The sequence below is a fragment of the Macaca thibetana genome, chromosome 6 (genome assembly GCF_024542745.1).
Source record: "Macaca thibetana thibetana isolate TM-01 chromosome 6, ASM2454274v1, whole genome shotgun sequence".
NCBI classification, from domain to species: Eukaryota; Metazoa; Chordata; class Mammalia; order Primates; family Cercopithecidae; genus Macaca; species Macaca thibetana.
This window is the reverse complement of record NC_065583.1, coordinates 132,458,372-132,477,566: the sequence shown is the minus strand read 5'-3', so window position 1 is coordinate 132,477,566 and position 19,195 is coordinate 132,458,372. Positions and strand designations below refer to the sequence as shown.

General features: G+C 38.2%; 1 protein-coding gene across 3 annotated transcripts in view; it reads right to left on the bottom strand.

Annotated features, from left to right (window-relative positions):
* CDH6 (cadherin 6) overlaps positions 1–18,873 on the bottom strand; it is a 140,491-nt gene extending 121,618 nt beyond the window's left edge. Inside the window, exon 1 of one of the 3 annotated variants that reach the window (XM_050793819.1) lies at positions 18,649–18,873. The gene's annotated coding sequence lies outside the window, so the exon portion shown is untranslated. Of the gene's footprint in view, positions 1–18,396; positions 18,480–18,648 lie in introns of those variants that run through there. The other 2 variants (XM_050793821.1, XM_050793820.1) reach the window with 2 other exon arrangements.
* Between the last annotated feature and the right edge of the window lie 322 nt (positions 18,874–19,195).

The following is a 19,195-nucleotide window of genomic DNA, read 5'->3' as shown; positions in this document are numbered from 1 at the left end:
AGCCTTCATTCTGTACTTCCATTGTTTGAGTTCTAACATTCTTTCCCATCCTATTATCTATAGATAACATCCATATTATCTAGCCAGTGATGTAGCTTGCATCTGTGTTTTCAGATTTGAAGAGTACACATTCAAAATAACTTCTACCACATATTTTTTGAGAATTTTTCTAGAGACGTAAAGCTCTTGGTGAAGGAAAAGTAATTATGCTTATCATCTTATCTTCTGTAATTAGTACATAGTAGGCAAACAATCAGTACTTGCTGAAGATATAAATGAGTAAATGAATGAATGATTATGAATAAATGACTACTGGAAGAATAGGAGTGGGGAATAGCAAAGGAAGGTGTCCAGGGGCATCTACGTGGGCTAGAAAAGCAACTTCAACTAGCTGGTAGCCTTGATTTCTAGAATTGTAAGTCAATTCTCCCATTTTATTTGGGGCATTGTTGGTGGTGGAGCTGTATGTGTGTGTGGGCATGCGCACGTTCATGTGAACACCATGAGTTTTTGATGCCACAGTTGTGATCTATCACTTTTCTCCAGTCATTATCCCATGGACAAGGGCAGGCAGGCAGACAGGTTAGAGTAATACCCTCAGGCCCAGACGACAAACTTCTTCACAGATTTTACATCTCCCATTCTTACTTAATTTTGGCTGCAGTTGGTTCACACCTTCCTAAGCTCAAATGAGAAATGAAATCGGGTTGCAGATTTTCTAGGGAATGGTGCTGAAGAGGCTCTGAGGAATTCTGAATTTCAGCCGCATTTGGCACATTGCGGTTTCAGCCAAATCACATTTCAGTGAGTAGAATTATGGGACTATTACCCCCGGTGGCACATTATATTTGTGATACAAAAAAATGTCATGGCTCATTCCAATTAGTGAAAAAAAAATTTTAAAAAGCTTGCAGGTTGCTTAAAAATACCCAAGACCTCCAAGTGGATTGAAAATTTGGAAGAAATAATAGTCACAGCAGCGATAGCAGCAGCAGAAATATCTGACATTTTGGGGGTGTTTTCACATGCTAGACCCCTTGTGAAAGTTCTATTAGCAATTAACTGAGTTATTCCTCACAACACCTTGATTAAGTAAAAAGTATCATTATTCTCATTTTATTGGTGGAAACTGCATAAGAGAAATGTCCAACAGGGCATCTTTTGGACAAGGTAGTTCTTACATCTACACAGTCAACATGGGATTCCCTTTGTCATACAGAAGTAGGACAGTTGAAGAGTTCAGTGATGAGTTGCCCCCTTTTCTCCAGATTTCACACAAATATAGCTAGTCTCCTAATTAAATATGGAGTTTTTATGGTTATGGTTCCTTAATTCTGTCCCCAAATTGCTAGGCCAAACAAACAACAACAGCAAAACCCCACAAAACACAAAACCTAACCACAAACAAAACATATTTGTCCTAGTTACATTTGCAGAGAGGCGAATTCACACTGTGGCAAGGTCAGTTCTCAGGGAATACAAACAAGATCAAGAACAAAATTTAAGATTTTAGATTTTATTCCACTTTGGGAACATCCTGTTGTGTGGCATACATCACAACCACCTAAAAGCATTTGTAAAAAAACCCCCCAGAACCTCATTTTCTGCCTAAAATTACCCAGATAATAGATGTAGAACTCTGTTGGCTTTTCATTTTATATTTTATAATTATTTCTCATACTGTTTTGACTTGGATTTAGATAAACATCTGCATTTCAGCTTATTTGCCTTTCCAATAAAAGCTAAAAGAGAAAAAAGTTCCTAAAGAAGGATTTGGGATATTTATAGTAAGAAAGGAAAAAGAAAACTGTTTTGTGATTCTATTTTTGAAGAACACTTTTTTTTTGTTTCTTAAAGCTCTAGTGGTTTAGGAAAGAGCTGAAGGCAAAAACTTTCTCAAGAAACACTTCAGAAGATACTCATAAAGTTGAAGCCCAAGCCAAATCCCCCCACCCCACAGAGCAAGGAAAGTGCTCACATAGCATGATGTCCTTTGAATCTCTTAAGGTTATTTTCTAAATGAGACTATGAGAACAAAATGAAATTATATTTTCCTTCCAGCTAGTTAAGCCTCAAATCCCTAGATGAAAAAAATGTTTTCCTTTTGGACAGTGATGTATTTCTAGTCAGTCTATTCCCAAAACAAACACACCAAAAACCCATTTCACACACAAGCTAAAATAAAAGATAGGAACAGAGGTCATTCAAATAGTTAGTATTGCTCTAAATTGCTATTTTGCAGGTAGCCCTCACTGAACAGAATAAGTGGGTTTGGGTCTTGTTATCTATTACCTCTGAAGCTATAGTTTATTAGATGGAATTCCATTGAATCCTTTACTTATACAATAGTTGGCCCTCTGTACCTGTGTGTTCAGCTTTCACAGATTCCACCAATCATGGATCAAAAATAGTCAGGAAAAACAAAAAATAGTAATACAAAATAATACAAGTACAAAAATACAGTAAAATAACTATTTCATTGCATTCATGTGTATTAGGTATTATAAGTAATTTAGAGATGGGAGGATGTAGGTAGGTTATGTGCAAATACTTCACCGTTTATATGAGAGACTTGAGCATCCTTGGATTTTGGTATCTGCTGGGAGAAGGAGGGGTGTCCTGAAACCAATTCTCTGCAGATACTGATGACTGTGCTTATATTTTCACTTAGTATCAGTATCACTATCTGCAATAGTTGTTTATTATTTATTTATTTATTAAGATGAAGTCTCGCTCTGTCAACCAGTCTGGAGTGCAGTGGCATGATCTCAGCTCACTGCAACCTCCACCTCTCGGGTTCAAGGGATTCTCCTGCCTCAGCCTCCTGAGTAGCTGGGATTACAGGCATGCACCACCATGCCCGGTTAATTTTTGTATTTTTAGTAGAGATGGGTTCTACCATGTTAACGTGAACTCCTGGCCTCAAGCAACCCGCCCACCCCGGCCTCCCAAAGTGCTGGGATTACAGGCATGAGTCGATGCACCCCGCCAGTGATACTGACTTTAAGTGACTAAATTATAGTAGATGGTGTTTGTTGACTACCCAGCATGTTTCTCACCTTTTTCTTTCTTCAAAATGGAATCTCAGTTTTGCTCAAGTATTTTCCTTCTGCAAACACACACACACACAAACACACACACACACAATTTAAGAAAAGTTGGTCCCAAGAATGGGCCTTTAGTCTAAAAAGCTAAATAGCATCTAGAATTTCCAGCACTTAATATTGTATTGAGTGGTCATATGACCTGAGTTGGCACAATGAGCTGAAGGACATTACCCTTAATCCTTAATTGTGAGAAAGATTTTTTTTTCTCTTTTCTACTAGACAAAAATAAGGAAGGGTGTAGCTCCAACTGCCACCGGCAACCATCTTCGACTCTGAGGCAAATCACCAGGTGAATGACTTCGATGCTGAGGATAGCAAGAGGGAGACAGAAAGATCCTGAGATTTTGGTTATATCACTGATCTAACAGATCAGTTGGAGCCTGCTTTCCTGTAGACTGTCTCTTATGTAAAATAATAATTTTACTTCTTTTTAAGCCAGTTTGAAATGGGATTTTCTCTTACTCATAGTCCAAAGTATCCCAATACACCAGCTGAAAACACTTAGAGAATCAGAGTGAGAAGCAATCAGATCTTTAGGATGCTGAGCAAGAATGACTGTAACTTGCTTTTCTGACTGCCTTTCCCATTAATAGGGTTACTTATTGCCTTCCCCTTTACTCCCACTAGCTTAATCACTCCTGAAAATTATTTAACTCTCTACTTCTCATTTTAAAGCTGGGAATGTGCAGTGTGGGAGAGGATGCCCTTAACCAGTTTAGATTACTTGTGTTAATAAGACACGTTACTGATTGGAAGGCTTTAAGCAAGAGAATGGTGCAGAGGCTCAAGCACAATGCTGGGAATCACTGATCTCATTTTTCTGAGTCCATAATTTCTACTCCTTTTCCTTGGAAGTTATAATTTCCCACAGTGGTGAGATGCAGTAGAACATTTGCCAGAAGCTACCATGGTACCTACTCTGGTCTAGGAAATTCACTTATGTAAAAAAAAAAAAACAAAAAAAAAACAACTAATTTCTATTCTATTGATTAATAAGTTTAAAATTCTCTATATACCTTTGGCTTCAGAATGATGGCTATCACATTAAATAGGGGAAATATAAGGGAAATCATCCAAACCTCTCCCACTTCATCTCACAACCTTATAAAACATTTGGCATGCTCAGATAGAGCTGAGTTGAACTGCATGTTTCACTGCCAAGCTATATTCATGAAGATCCTATTCCATGCATTGACGGCCACTTAAGGAATGAAATTGGACTACATAATCAGTTGAATTTAATTCAATCTTTTTGGTACAGCCATGTTCAAGGACAACAAGGTACATAGAATCTGGTATTAGACTTCCTGTAGAAACTCAAGAAACATTTCCAAGGTTGGAATCTAAAGGAAAGGTAATTTTGCTCATGAAACACACACATAAGAATTTTCCATATATTTTTTTTTGTAGATTCAGTTTCATGTACTACTATGGGTTGATAATAAACTAAAAGATAAGCAAAGTTGATCATAATAGCCTATACCAATAAGAAATAATAAACAGCCACAGTTTCCACCATAAACAAATTAACAAAAACTGTAAACAATTCAATGCATTGGAGTAGAGTGACCAAAAAAATGTCAACTTTCCTATAAGACACTCAATTATTCTGTTAGGAGATCCATCAGTTATAGAATCTGTAACCCTATTTCAGACATTTGGCCAAAGGCACCTGTTGGTAGAAGAGCTGAGGCAGGACTGGCTTGTCTGTCATAATATAAAAGAGTCTTGGAGGATATCCGGGGTCCAGGGTCTAAAGCCCCTCGTGGCCTTTGGAACACCAAGCTCTGTGCCAAAGGGTGGAAAGCTGCCCTGCTGCACCACAAATCTAAGCCCAGGGCATGAAATCCCTTGTGGCTTGGAAGGAATCCAGGGCTCAGGGCATAAAACCCCTCGTAGACTCTGGAATGTGCACAGACTTGTTGGTTGCTCTCCCAGGCTCATAAACATGCTCTCCATTATCTCAAGTATCAGAGCATATTCTATATGCATCAAATAAAACGCTAAACCATCACAGCTATGCTTGATGCACTGCTACCTTTCTACCCCACCAACAAATAGTGTGGACTCCCAGAGCTTGGGGCCTTCGCAGCCTCCAATCTAGCTTTGGCCCCCTGGACCCACTTTATGCACTCTTAGCTTGTCTTTTCTCATTCCTTTGACCCTGCTGGACTTTGACCCCGATGGCCTGGTGTTGGGCTTGATCACCCCAATAGGCACCAAGGTCATCTTGAGAATATTTCCCTTCTGTTGGGTGTACCCCTTTGAACAGTCTAGAAGGCTGGCCCCAATCTTCTTGCTTCTTAAGTGTATTGCTTCAATGTACCCAAATGAAATCAAATTATTAGAAAAGAACACTAACTTCCAACATGAAAAATGTAGAGAAGTATATAAATGTAGTACAGAGTTTCATAATGAGTTCTCTCCTTTTGTTCTCTTAACAAACATCTAATGTGTTCTTGCCATTTGTCAAAAACAAGGCTAGGCCTTGTTGGTCAAAGGAAGACTCAGTGGTTTTGTTCTCCAGATGCTTACAGTCTGATAGGTGAGGCCTAGACAGTCATGCAGAGACTTTTGAAAAGATGTTTTTACAGTTACACTTAGACTAAGTAAAGGCTCTGACACACTCACACCATGAGGAATGTAAGCTAAGAGCGAGACAGGTAGGTGGGGGTCAGAGAATGCTTCTTGGAGAAGCAGATTCTTGGTCTTTGCCCTGAAGATCCAATAAGATTTGGCCAGGTAAACATAAGTGGGAGCGCTGGTCAGCTGGATATTAGCACGGAGTGTGAGTGTCAACACACTCAACTCCAAAGTTAGCAATGGTAGAGCCCAATAGATTTCCTGACTAAAAGACCTGAATTCTGAAAGAGTTAACTTTGTAAAATAGCAGCTTTTAATGGTCATGTTTAATCTCGACCACAGACTGCACCTCATCTGACATCGAAGCATGGCATTATCTGTGGTGCTCGACACAATGCTTTGCCCAAAAGTATTCATTAAATGGCTGAGTTGAATTGAAATCCCATCACCTCAATCCTAAATTTTAACTAGTCTTGTTGTGTAGACTGATTTCTTGATGAACTGTATTTCCACTGACCAGTGTATGTATGGCTTTGTGCTTTGTGGCAAATTCACTGGGGAAATTGTAGGGATTAGTGAAGGAACCACCATGAAAATATTCTGAGGCATACCATCAAAAATATAAAACCATGTTAAATTTTTGGTAGTGAAGGGAGGTATGGTGTTTCTTTCTAAGCTGAGTAGGAGGTTCAAAGTCAAACCTGAAGATGAATAGAAACCTTACAAAACCTTACAAATCATGAAACTCACAGCTAATTTCTGTATTAATGTAAGATATAAGTATGGGAGAATAGAAAACATAATCAATTCTGAATATCCTATTCATTATATACAAAGCTAGTATTATTGGTATGTATGAGTATACATAGATAGAGTATGAGGAAATAATCTATTTTCCCTAAATTGCTAGTCAATGTATATTTGTCTTATTACCTGCTTTCTCTCTAGAACTGAGCACAGGGGCCCTCAATAAACATTGTAGAATGAATAAAGTAATTAATGATGAATCTGAACCTTTCAAACACCCTTGCGAGGTTTTCCTTGGGACCAAGAGTAAGTGATTATAAGACTGACTCAAATTAAAGCGGACAGGCCTAAAGCTAAAAGGCCTCTATGAGGCTGAAATCTGTTGCTTTGGGCTATAATTAATTGATCTCACTTGTTAAAGAATATACTTATACACTCACTGAAGGATGAAAAAGAAAATGAGTTTTCTTTCTAATTGTATTTTTAAGCCCTGAGAAATGTGTACATGTTACATATAATATATATGTATATACAAAATCCATATACCTTTGACTTTTTTTGTATTTGAGATTCATACATTTGAATCTATCTTTCCTGTCTTCTATCTATCTATATATTTTCCATCGATTCTATCATCTATCTATCTATCTATCTATCTATCTATCTATCTATCTATCTATCATCTACCTGTCATCTACCTGTCATCTATCTATTCTGTCTATGATCTCAGTACATGTATATAGAGCACAAAAGGCCAAGAATGCAATAGTTAAAACAATGTGGGTTCTCAACAGTGCCACGATTTAATTTTAGCTCCAAAAAGAACTGTGTGACCTTGGGCAAGTTGCATAACTGTTCTGTTCCCTAGTGTTATCTTTAAAATTGAGAAGATTGACAGTATTTACTTGAAAGTCTTGTTGTGAACATTAAATTCATGTAAGATATTTAAAATGATGCCTGAAATATTGTAAGTGCTAAGTGTTAGGTTTTATTATTCTACTCCATTTTCCCAATCATCTTTCTTATTTTTAATCCTTAAGTAACAAAATTCAAAATACTTTAACAAGAACATATAGGATTATTTGAATGAGGGGCAAAAAAAAAAAGGTCATTCACTTAGAAAATAAGCAATTGTTTTATTTATTATAGAAAATACATGGTAACACACATGGATACTAAAACTGTAAGAGAAAATAATTCTTGGCAAGGACATTGTTTAGTTTAGGTATGAATTCTAAAAAATAAAATATGTTAAAAGTGTAAACTCAGGGGGTACATTCTGTTTCCAAACACAAACTAAGAATTAAAAAATCAAAATGACAGAATTCTGCTAATCTGCTTAGGAAGGCATAAATTATTAATCAGGCTCCAGGCAACAATGTTGAATACCAACTTTAATAAAATGCCTGCCTGGAGGAAGGTGAGGGCTGGTGGCCCCGTTGTTGAAAGCTCGGTTGCCCTATCAACTTGCTTGGTCTTCCTGGCTCTCAGGACACCACTGATAGGGCTTCCTTCAAAATAGGCTCATTTGAAAGTGGTCAGAATTATAAAAAATTAAGTTGTTAGCATGAGATAGAAAAGTTGTATTTTCACTGGCATGAATAAGCTTGAACAGGAAATCAGTTGTAAAAATACTTAAGAGGTGCTTTTGTAGCTTACATGAGAAGAATTTCACCTAGTAAGCATTTATTGAGCCTTCCCTATGTGCTTACAGTTACAAGGGATGCCCTCATCTTAAAACTCTCATCTTGAGATGGAAAAGTGATATTTTAAAACCATTTTCTCATTTCTCCCCCAACCTGGATTTATTTATTCCATAAAGCATCTTATGTTTGTATCAGGTGGGCTTTTGCTGTGCAGGGAATTAAATAATGGATTTTCCAAAAGTCTTGGCTGAATATCATTCTTAGGAACACTTGTCAATCAGGGAAAACCTAAATTGGAAAGTACTTGACAAACTCAGCATCTCCTTAGTAGTCAGAGTCTTGTAGCTGCTTTTTTGGATTGTGGAGTTTAACATGCAGTGCAAATTTCACTTCTTGCTTTAAAGTCTTTTATAAGATTATAGACATTAGTGCATATTTTAAAATCCAAAATGGGACAGGTTTGGCTCTCGTCTTCTGTGGTTGGTTTCTCTAACCAGCCGTGATAAAAAGATTATCGTACAAAGAAAAAAGAGAAAAAAGCCATTTAAAAATCCATTTTGGTTTAGTGAGAAATTGGGAAGCAAACATATGCTCAATTAATGTTCAGAACCTCAAAGGTGCAAAGCAAACTTTTTATTCTATAGTGCCCAATTAATCCAGCTTAGGGTTTCAATAATTTCTCCTTTCTCTGCCTACCTCATAGAAATCTTTTATTATATCAAATTAAACTCAGTTGCTTGAGAGCACTTTACTCTTATGTTGCTTCCAACTTCATATTTTAAATAAAGAACCCGTCCTCCTTCGCGTTACATTTGGGGAGAAAGTGTTTATTTGGATAATCACTAAGCACCTTGCTCTGTCCACTCATGTACTAAGATTATCTCTTCAATTTAATTTCATTGCTTTTTGGAACACAAAGTACATGCCCATGTAAATTCAAGAAGAAAAAGTTTTCTAAGAAAAACAAACCACAGTGCTCTTTGGAAAGATATTTTGGAGTGTGGTGACAGAATTAAAAGTGAACTTGAGGAAGAAGAAAAAGTATAAGACAAAATATCTAAATATAGCGCTTGCATTAGACATTCCCGCCCTGTTATCTTAAATGCAATTTTCTTCCAGGTAATCGCATTTGCTATGAATGCAAAAGTTATTGCTGAGCAGGCACTTTTTGTATCTGGAGGTTTGGGACCAGCTCCTCCCGGGTACACTAACTTGTAAGTGACTCCACTTCATTCTGTTGTCTTAATTAAGACCTGCCTGAAACGTCTCTCTCTCTTTATAAAAAGGCAGGTGAATCAGAGAGTGAAAATGTGGCGCTGATATTTATCATAAGGCCACACTAATGGAATTAATCCTTTATGAAACACTGACAATATCTCTACTAGATACTTTTAAACAAATAGCTTAATATGAGAATAATTGCTGGGAGAAAAGTCACTGAATTTGGTTCAAATGAAGAGTCAGCAGTAATATAACAGTCATGGCAGATTTCATCAGTTTGCATTGGTAATTAGACTGACCACACGCCATTTTGATTGGTGTTAAATTAGCACCTGTTGCTAAGGGGACCTTAGGATATTTTGTTGAGTATGAAACTGAGCAGTTACAAATATATATACATTTTGCGCATATATATATGTGTGTATATATACATATAGTTACATATATGTTATATATACATATATACACATATATGTATATATGTATAAATATGTGTGTGTGTATATATACATACAGTTGCATATATATAGGTGTGTGTGTGTATATATATATATTTTTTGAGGCAAAGTTTTGCTCTTATCACCCAGGCTGGAGTACAATGGTGTGATCTGGGCTCACTGCAACCCGCCTCCTGGGTTCAAGCAATTCTCCTGTCTCAGCCTCCTGAGTAGCTGGGATTATAGGTGCCCACCACCACATCTGGCTAATTTTTTTGTATTTTTAGTACAAACGGGGTTTCACCATGTTGGTCAGGCTGGTCCCAAACCCCTAACCTCAGTTGATCCACCCGCCTCAGCCTCCCAAAGTGCTGAGATTAGAGGCGTGAGTCACCATGCCCAGCCTGAAAATATTTTCAAATGGATGATAGTAGATTAATGAAACTCTTTCTTGTTTAATTCTGCAAAAGGAGATTTAAGCTTTGTAGTCAAAAATATGATAAGCTCATTTTAATGACTGAAATCTATACTATACACTAGAAGGCAATTGCTTTTTGAATGCATACCTCAAAATACAGACCAACATGTTAGTAAATTTTTGTCTACAAGTATACAAAGTTCACTTTTAGAAAAAAAAGACACCCATTTTATAATTTATATAGTTAAGGTGGGCTGTGTTTGTTCCAGCTTATGGAGTTAGATATAAATTTAAAACTTTTCATTTCCCACTGAATTATCCACTATGTAATCAAGTAGGAAAATTCATTATTAATGACACATTCTGGCCATGAGCTTGGCAAAGCATATTTTTTTTGAGGATCTGTTAATATGGTCAAAGATCATATTAGTATTCCAAACGTTAGTATTAATCTCTATAAGTTTTAATTAAGAGACTCAAGGATACCTTTTGATTAAATGGATTTTGTTTAGTTTGTCTTTTTGGTGTTTTAAATATAATTATAATTCCCCTTTACTTTTTGTTCATCCAGATAAGAAGGAAGAGAACCAGGTCAATCATTTTTCAACATGATGTCAGTCATTGTATAAACCAGTGGTCCCCAGATTTTTGGATTTCATGGAACATTAACGTTTTACTTTTTAAAAGGGAGAGGATTGACATTGAGTTACTTGCCAAATTTAAATTTTGCCATGGAAAAAGCCATCATAATCTTTCCCCATATTTCCATGAAAGAATTGACATTTTAACTTCAAAGCAGTGGGAAGGTCACTGTCTGAGTTCTTTAAATCAAACAAATTGAGATTTATGAGAAACACAATAGGTTGTCATCATTTTTCATATCTAACCACTAATAATTTTTTGTTTCAAAGATGGATACAACTTGGTCTCCTGGGGAATCACTGATTTAGATAAGGCTTACTCAAAACTGCCATCAAGCCATTACAAATAAAACAAAACCCCAAACCTTATCATATGTCTCCCTAGCAATGGTCAATATTTTGAGGGAAATTGTTAATTCTTCTTTGCAATAGGAAATTTACAAAATGTAGGAACACATGAAATTCCTAAAGAAGCCTACATCCTTATCTTCACCACAAGTTTCCACATTTGTCCCTTCACAGAATACTTATAAATAATAATATTCTGGATTTAAATTTCCTTTTTACTTTTTAATGCCAGAATTAAATGGTGATGATAAAAAGCAAGAATATTCAACAACTAGAACTCAGGCCACAGCAGAGAAAGATAGAGATAACAGAACAAAATAAATCAAATATATCCATGGATAAGTCATTCATCTCTCTGGTCATCAATTATCTCACAGTTAAATGAAGAGTATTAGATAAAGTCATCTTTAAGCACCTTCCTATGTCTCACATTCTCTGATTATATTTCTAATGATCAAACTTTCCTTGAAGGCTAGATTAACTCCATGACTTTTTGAATGGTGGCAATAGAAAGAATAGAATATAATGAAAATGGCTCATCATGTCAACCATATAAAATGTGACTGTATTAAGAGGGTTTCTTCCTCCCTTCCTCCCTCTCTCTCTCTCCCTCCTTCCCTTCCTTTCTCCTTTCCTCCCTCCCTCTTTCTTTCCTTGTTTTTGTGGGGATTGTCTTCCGGTGGCATGGTAGTGGTGTATATGTATGTGTGTGTGTGTGTGTGTGTGTGTGTGTGTGTGTGAAATTTTACTTGATAAATCATTCAGAACAAATACCAAATTGTGATAGTAATGAAGTAATGAAATAATTGTGGTCACAAAATAAAATACTTTTACTTATCAGATAAGGAAGGACACAAACACTATCTTACTTAGCTCTACCCAGAGTCCCAAATGCTACATCCATGGTAATGTCAACGAGCTGAGAATGGACTGATGCCCTTAGTGGGTGCTGTGAGGTTGAGGTGTCTCTCCCATCTCAATGCAATGAACAGGTGTCATTTTAGCTACCTTCCTGAAATACTCCCTCCCTCATAAAGATCCCTCTGAAGGCAGGAGAAGATGTTTATTCTCTTATAAAAGGTACCATCATTATGTTCAGAAAAATGGCCCACACAATGCTTTCTACTATAATTATAAATTCTGACACACGCTTGCAGATTATTTTTCAAAAATGAATAACTTAGAAAACATCTTCCTCAGCCTTCACATCTGCCAAGCTCTGGTCAAAATAATAAAATCATTCCCACGCCCTCTGCTGCTCTGCAGTTCTCAGAGAGAGTCACACTTTTACTTCCAAGACACCACAATTGTTTGTTAACAGCACATTCATTAAGTGCTTGGCTTAAACGGAGATTCCCTGGAAATTCAAACCAAAAAAGGGCTAAGTAAAGAGGATATAAGTGTAGCAGGGTCATTCTGATTTACTGTGTAAGTATTGCTATGCGAAATGCGTGTAAAATACTTAGAACAGGGTGTGACTTAGAAAAGCTCAGTAAAGGTTAGTTTATTATTTATTATCATTATTATTTGGATGTATAAAAATTCCGAGCCAAAATAGTGGTTTTTTAAATCTTCGCTGGATATATGTATATATGTATACACACACATATATTATCAACTGTTTTCCTTTTATCCACTACATATATCTATATGTGTGTGTATAGATATATATGCTCTGAGCATATATATACACATGTGTGTGTATATATACCATGTAAAGTGTATATATACACATATATATACCAGATATATACCATATATACACATACATAATTATCAACTCTTTTTCTTCTATCCACTATATATATGTGTGCTCTGAGCATATATATACACACATCATGTAAAGAGATGGGGGCATGCTGTCTTGTAGCTCTGCCTTTCATCATGCTACATCACACACAGGATCCAAATGGGTGACAAGTAGAATACTTGGTCTATATTATTATTATTATTATTATTATTTTTTTTTTTTTTTTTTTTTGAGACGGAGTCTCGCTCTGTCACCCAGCCTGGAGTGCAGTGGCGCGATCCTGGCTCACTGCAAGCTCCGCCTCCGGGGTTCACACCATTCTCCTGCCTCAGCCTCCTGAGTAGCTGGGACTACAGGCACCCGCCACCTTGCCGGCTAGTTTTTCGTATTTTTTAGTAGAGACGGGGTTTCACCGTGTTAGCCAGGATGATTTCGATCTCCTGACCTCGTGATCCGCCCATCTAGGCCTCCCAAAGTGCTGGGATTACAGGCTTGAGCCACCATGCCCGGCCGGTCTATATTATTACTGTATACTTTGGATTGTAGGCATCAGAGGAATACACAGTTTTTCTATTTAGCATGCAGGACAATGAAGGAAAAGAGCTGATATTCTTCAATGCACCAATAAAATCTTTTCCTTGATTCTGATGTGATTTCAGACCACTTTAAAAAAGATATTCCTCTGGTTAATTTACCATCCACCCAGGGTTATCTCCCTTAGATGGTGATTTTTTAAAGGTAATTTTTAAGTTTGCACTTTATGGTAGAGAAGAGTAGTGTGTATAAATATGTTAATGATGCAATTATGTTTATAAAGTGGCATTTAACAGTAGCACTATTTATAAAGAGGAAAATGCACCCTATGTAAAAATGGCAATTTTGATTCTATTTCTATTCTTATGTTTCCCTCTGCTGTAAAAATTTACCTCCTCATCTCTTTCCATTTTACTCACTTGGACACTTCTCAAAGTTAATTTTTTCTTGCTGTTTTCTCTTCCTATAACTTATTAGGTCTCTTGGATATCTTTTGGCCAGACCTACCAATTTCGGAAATTAGAGAAAGAGAAAAACACAGTGTTCTTTCAAGTGCTGAAATATGAAGATAAATCATACCCTGTGGTATGCTAGCTTTATGTGCCTCATCTTCTTCATAAGTCATTTCTCTCACAAGATAGTACCACATATACTAAGAAAAGCTTGCAACCCGTGCTGCCCATTTACATGACAAATCAAATTTAATATTAACACTCTGGCATTAATGAAACTCTACCTCTTATAAATCACAGCAAGGTGATCTGATTGCTGGAAGAAACCAGCTCCCAACGGTATTAGTGTAAATATATTAACCAGATGAAATAAGATGAAATAATCTCGAATAGTCTCTGCATATGTGTCTACTCTACATTTATGAATGTGTGCTCACAGCATTCAGCCTTCAATAAGTTTTCTTTGTTGGAAGAGTTGAAAATTTCTTGGATAGTTCAATTTTGAACAACTAGACTGTTGGCTATAGATGGCTCCCTCTGACCCAACTATTTTGTAGTAATTTTAAGTGCACCACTTTTTTGAAGGTTTATTTATATTCTCCCCTCTTGCCTTATCTTCCTACTCTGTGGGTGATAGCATCACAAACACTATATACATTTAGTTCAATAGTTAATTAGAGAGAACCTGAAGTTCCTCATAAGATTGCTTTGAAAAAGAGAGGCTTCTGTATGAATAGAAACTCAAAAAAAGTAGACCAGTTAATCTTTGTAAGAGGCAAACTTGAACAAAAATATTACTATTATTTAGTTTCAGGAAAGTGCTTCAAGCACTCATCTGTCTTCAAAATAAAATAAAAATCCCAATGGAGAAAACAACATGAAAAAAAAAAAAAAAAAAAAAAAAGAAGAAGAAGAAAAGAAAATCAGCCTAAAGGCTGCATTTCTGCATTTATTTTCTAATATTCTTGGAACACTGTCACAACTGTGTGCTATGTTTGTGTGTGTGTGTATGCCTTCTTCTTTCTGCAATTCTCCTATTACCATAATGTTCTTGAGTCTTTGAATTTAGAATCATTATTCAGAAAAACATTTAAACCAGAGAAGGTTTGGTTATCTACGTTTTCACTTTTTTGTGAAGTAAATAAAGCGTGCTCAGTAGACACTGCTAGGTTGAAACACTATTAGGAATACAATTCAGACTGAGTCACCGCTTGTTATTTTTATAAGCGAGACCCTCATTCTGATGGACACCAAAGAATAAGCAGCCGTGACTAAGCAAGAAGCACAAGGCAACTGGATTTTGCCGGATGTTATCTCATTTGGAACACATTTCAAACTTTAGAACAGATTTTTAAATTGGAAGTTGAAACCTGCAGGCTGTCAGCAGAAGAGGCTGAATCACCCTACAGAAGTTACCTTACTCCAAGTTCCAGGCAGAGTATTTTAAGGAGTAGGTTACCTAAAATGTGTTGTGATACATCAAGGAAAGAAATGAAACAGAAAAAACCTGGAGAAAGGGTGACACAGGTATCTAAACATCTTTTGGATATTCAACATATTTATTTGAATAGGGAATTCTTTGAATTAGATGGCTTTAGTTCAGCATAACTTGTGAATGTTCACCGATTTTTGAAACAATCGTCGTACTTTTTTTCCTGCAAATATTTCTTTTGTTGTTGGGTGGAGGGGGGGGCACTCTTCATGTAGAACTTTTGGAGTTCTAAATATAATGTTATAATTACTGGGTAAATTAGAAGTAAGGAAGTAGAGTCTTGGAAAGGTCAGAAATAAGAAAATCTTATATTGATGATGGTAAATTCTTTATTAATTGGCCATTGCTTTATTTGGAACCATCCAGCAGTTACCAAAAGTCTAGATATTCAGAAAACCATAAAAACATTTGTAAGTCCCCTAAATTAGAGAAAGTACAGAAATAATAGCAATAATGATTTGACCTGTCACAAATATTAAGATAGTGCTTAGAGAATACTAACTTGTTTACAGAGAAAAAGTTGTTATACTCTCATCTTAGATAACAAAATCCATTCTGCAACTGAACTCCAGGGAGAAATGCATGGAGTGACCCACTAGAGGTCCCTTCCAACTAAAAAAAGTTTCAATAGTTCAAAGGGTTCAGCCTTAGTGTATTGGCATTCATGACTGCAAAGCAACTACGGGGCCAGAAGAGGGGACCACACATTTCAATTTGTTAGGAAGATTGTAGTTTCACTCAGAATATTTGTCACATTTCATTCCTTTTAAAGAAATCCCTATGTGGGACATTCACTCAATTAGTCCCAATTTTCAGAACTTGTTGCAATGTATTGCTATAATAATACAGTATCATGTAATACCCTGTGACTGTAGCTGTGCTTTCTAGAAAATGTTTAGCTATTTTCAAGTGTCTCAAGCAGTATTTTGCAAGATACATTTTTTTCTTAAAAAGGAAGAGTGCCTCAGTAAGTTTTTCCTTGCAAAGCTGATGGAAGTGGTGGGTGGAAGAGGTAGGGTACACGTTTTTCGATAGTAGGCAAGTTGGTAGAAAATGATTATGTTTCCATATATTATCTTTGCAGAGTTAGCAGTACAAAATGTAAGTGCAATAAATTGGTGTAAAAGCCAGATAGTAAAGGGACTAAAAGTCCCTATGGAGATACTAACCTGTCACTTTCTTGTAATGGTAGCAAAAGATAATTGTAGACACAAATACAGTAAAACTGAATTGGTGCCATTTTCCTTCAAAAATGGGCTGCTGCCTCTTAGTTTTTCTGAAGAAATTGGTTACTTCCTCTGCTTCAAAAGTATGGCATGAACCGTTACATTAGGTGGGAAAATATCTGCTTTTTATTTTCCTTCAGTACCTTTTTAATTAGAACACGCCAAAGAGCAAAAGGGGATGAGATACAATCCTATATGATTGCATTTTCCAGTCAATTGTTGGATTTCTTTTAAGTGTCTGAGCTCTGCATTGACAATCTGGCCTCTGGCATAAACTTTGCCCTCCTGGTTATGACATAATGAAGACATCTGCTCAAGTATACCCCTTTCTTCACACAACTGGTTTTACGGTTCTCTAAAATAGCAAGCATAGAGCCATGCAAGTACTATTACACAAGGCATGATGCTCAAGTCTCGAGTGAAACTGGAAGAGTTTTTTTTTCCTCTGTCTCTCTCAAAGTAAAATCTTAAGGGTTTTCCTTTTCAGATAAAGCTTTCAGTAAGAAAATAAAGAAAATAAGCAACTCTTGGCAAAATTCATATAAACATATTTGTTAGTCCTTCTTGGAAGAGGTGTACATTAACTAGGCATATCCCCGGGTTCCTTTTCCAACACAGGGAGGAGTTTGCAACCCCCTGGATAATTAACCATTCAGAAAGCCCATATTTTGGTCTGCACCCCTCCAGAGCAGCCATATATGTACACGACAGCCACTCCTGCAACATTCTTGCAGGGAAAACCTCTTTCTTCCTTCCCACTGTGTGCTTTACGAAGTGAAAGTGAAGATTCGCAGAGACACGGTTTGATACAACTGTATAGTGTGACTATCATAATTTAATTTTTTTTTTTTTTTAATGAGAGTGGGAGAGAGAAAAGTATGGCTATTCCAGATGATTAAACTTCTTGGTTCTTGAATGTTCTGAGTCATAGTCAACTCAGGTGGCCAGCCCCTTGCACTAACAGAGACCTGCATTTAACTCCCCATAAAATATGGATTTTATTGCAGCAGTGACAACACTTCTTAGCACCACGCTGACCTCTCCAGCATCTGCCATCTCGAGATCTACGGTAACTCACGGCAGAATATCTAACTACAGAAGTAATCTCAGCTGTGCAACTGCTGCAGTCCACATTGCAGCGTCCCTTTTTATTAAATTCTGGGATTAACGCATTGGGGGCTCCAATTTTCCTGCATCTGGCACCTAAAACCAAGCGCACTCCAACTACTCTCCAATCAGTCCGGGGAAGGCTTTATCCCCCAGATTTGAGCCTGGCCAGCCGTGGAGGAGCACGAGCGAGCTGCGCCTTCCACATGACTTTTCCCTGGACAGTGTGCTCCATTTTCGGAGTCCAGTGTTGGACTTTCCTCGCAACCTAAGCATTTCTGTCCTAGATGAGCCGGCAGGCGTTGCCCGGAACATGCAAGCTAACAGTTTTCTTTAGCTCCTTCTCCCAGCCAAATCGTCTCTTTAGTTTAAGTTTTCCCTACTGGGAGCATTCCAGAGTTTTCAGACTACCTGATTTTCTGCTTTACCCCCAAAGCTAAGAAATGTAACTCAGCCCAAGCAGTCACCGCACAGACCCTTATGATGCGGGCAGGTGGAGATAAATCAAGCCCCAAATGGCTCAGCGGGTCCTGCACGCACCAGCGCCCTTTGGTAATTGACCAGCCAACTTTGCAAATGCCGGAGCTCCCCTGGCAGCCTCTGCCGGCGTAGAGAAAGGCAGCGGGTCCTTCTCCGGCGGCCCGCTTCCCCGTGCCCCCACCCAGCGCCACGGCGGATCGGTCTTACCCGGAGGCGGAGGAGCGGCGCCCAGGCTCCCCGGGAAGAGGCGTCAGTCCTGAGCAGCGGCAGCAGCGCCGCCCGCGCAGCCGGACCCGTGCGCCCGCCCCGACCCGGGCTCGCAGGCTGAGAGCATTCCTCCCAACTCCGGCGCGCGGCACCCACCGGGCGGAGAGGGCTCTCTCTCTGATTGGCTTTCATCAACGCTACAGAATTAAAAAAATGGGAGATGTACGCACAGCCAACGGAGCCCGAACCCACCTCTGCTCGCCTTCCTGCGCCCGCGGAGACCCAGCGACCCGCCCAGGCTGTTCCTGCCTCCGCCGCCGCCGCGGTCGCCGGCTCTGCCGTTCTTGCTCTCGCGCTGAAACTGCAGCTCTCGGGATGCGAAGGTTACGGGCTCGGCAGAGCTGGCTCTTGTGGGCATACACTGATTTGCAAGTGAATGAAGTGGGAGGGAGCAAAGAGAGGAGGACTTTGTTAAAGAGGCCCAGTGCCTGCCCCCGCCCGCCCCCTCCCCTTGACAGAATGACTCCCAGTGTTTGAAGTCCTGAGCAATTCGCTCCCTGTAACACTCCTTCAGCCCCAGGCTTTCCCTTCCTTTTCTTTCTTTCTTTCTTTTTTTTTCCCCCTTGGGCGGGGGTTTAAGATATACTCAGAACTTGTATGACTCCGTCTGTTTCCTCTTTTACACTATCAAAATGCACCTTGTGCTATTATCAGCAACGGTCTGATGTTCTTTTTTTCACCGACCAAGCAGTTACAATTCCCAGGGACACAGTACCTCGTCACGCTATCAGTTGGCCAG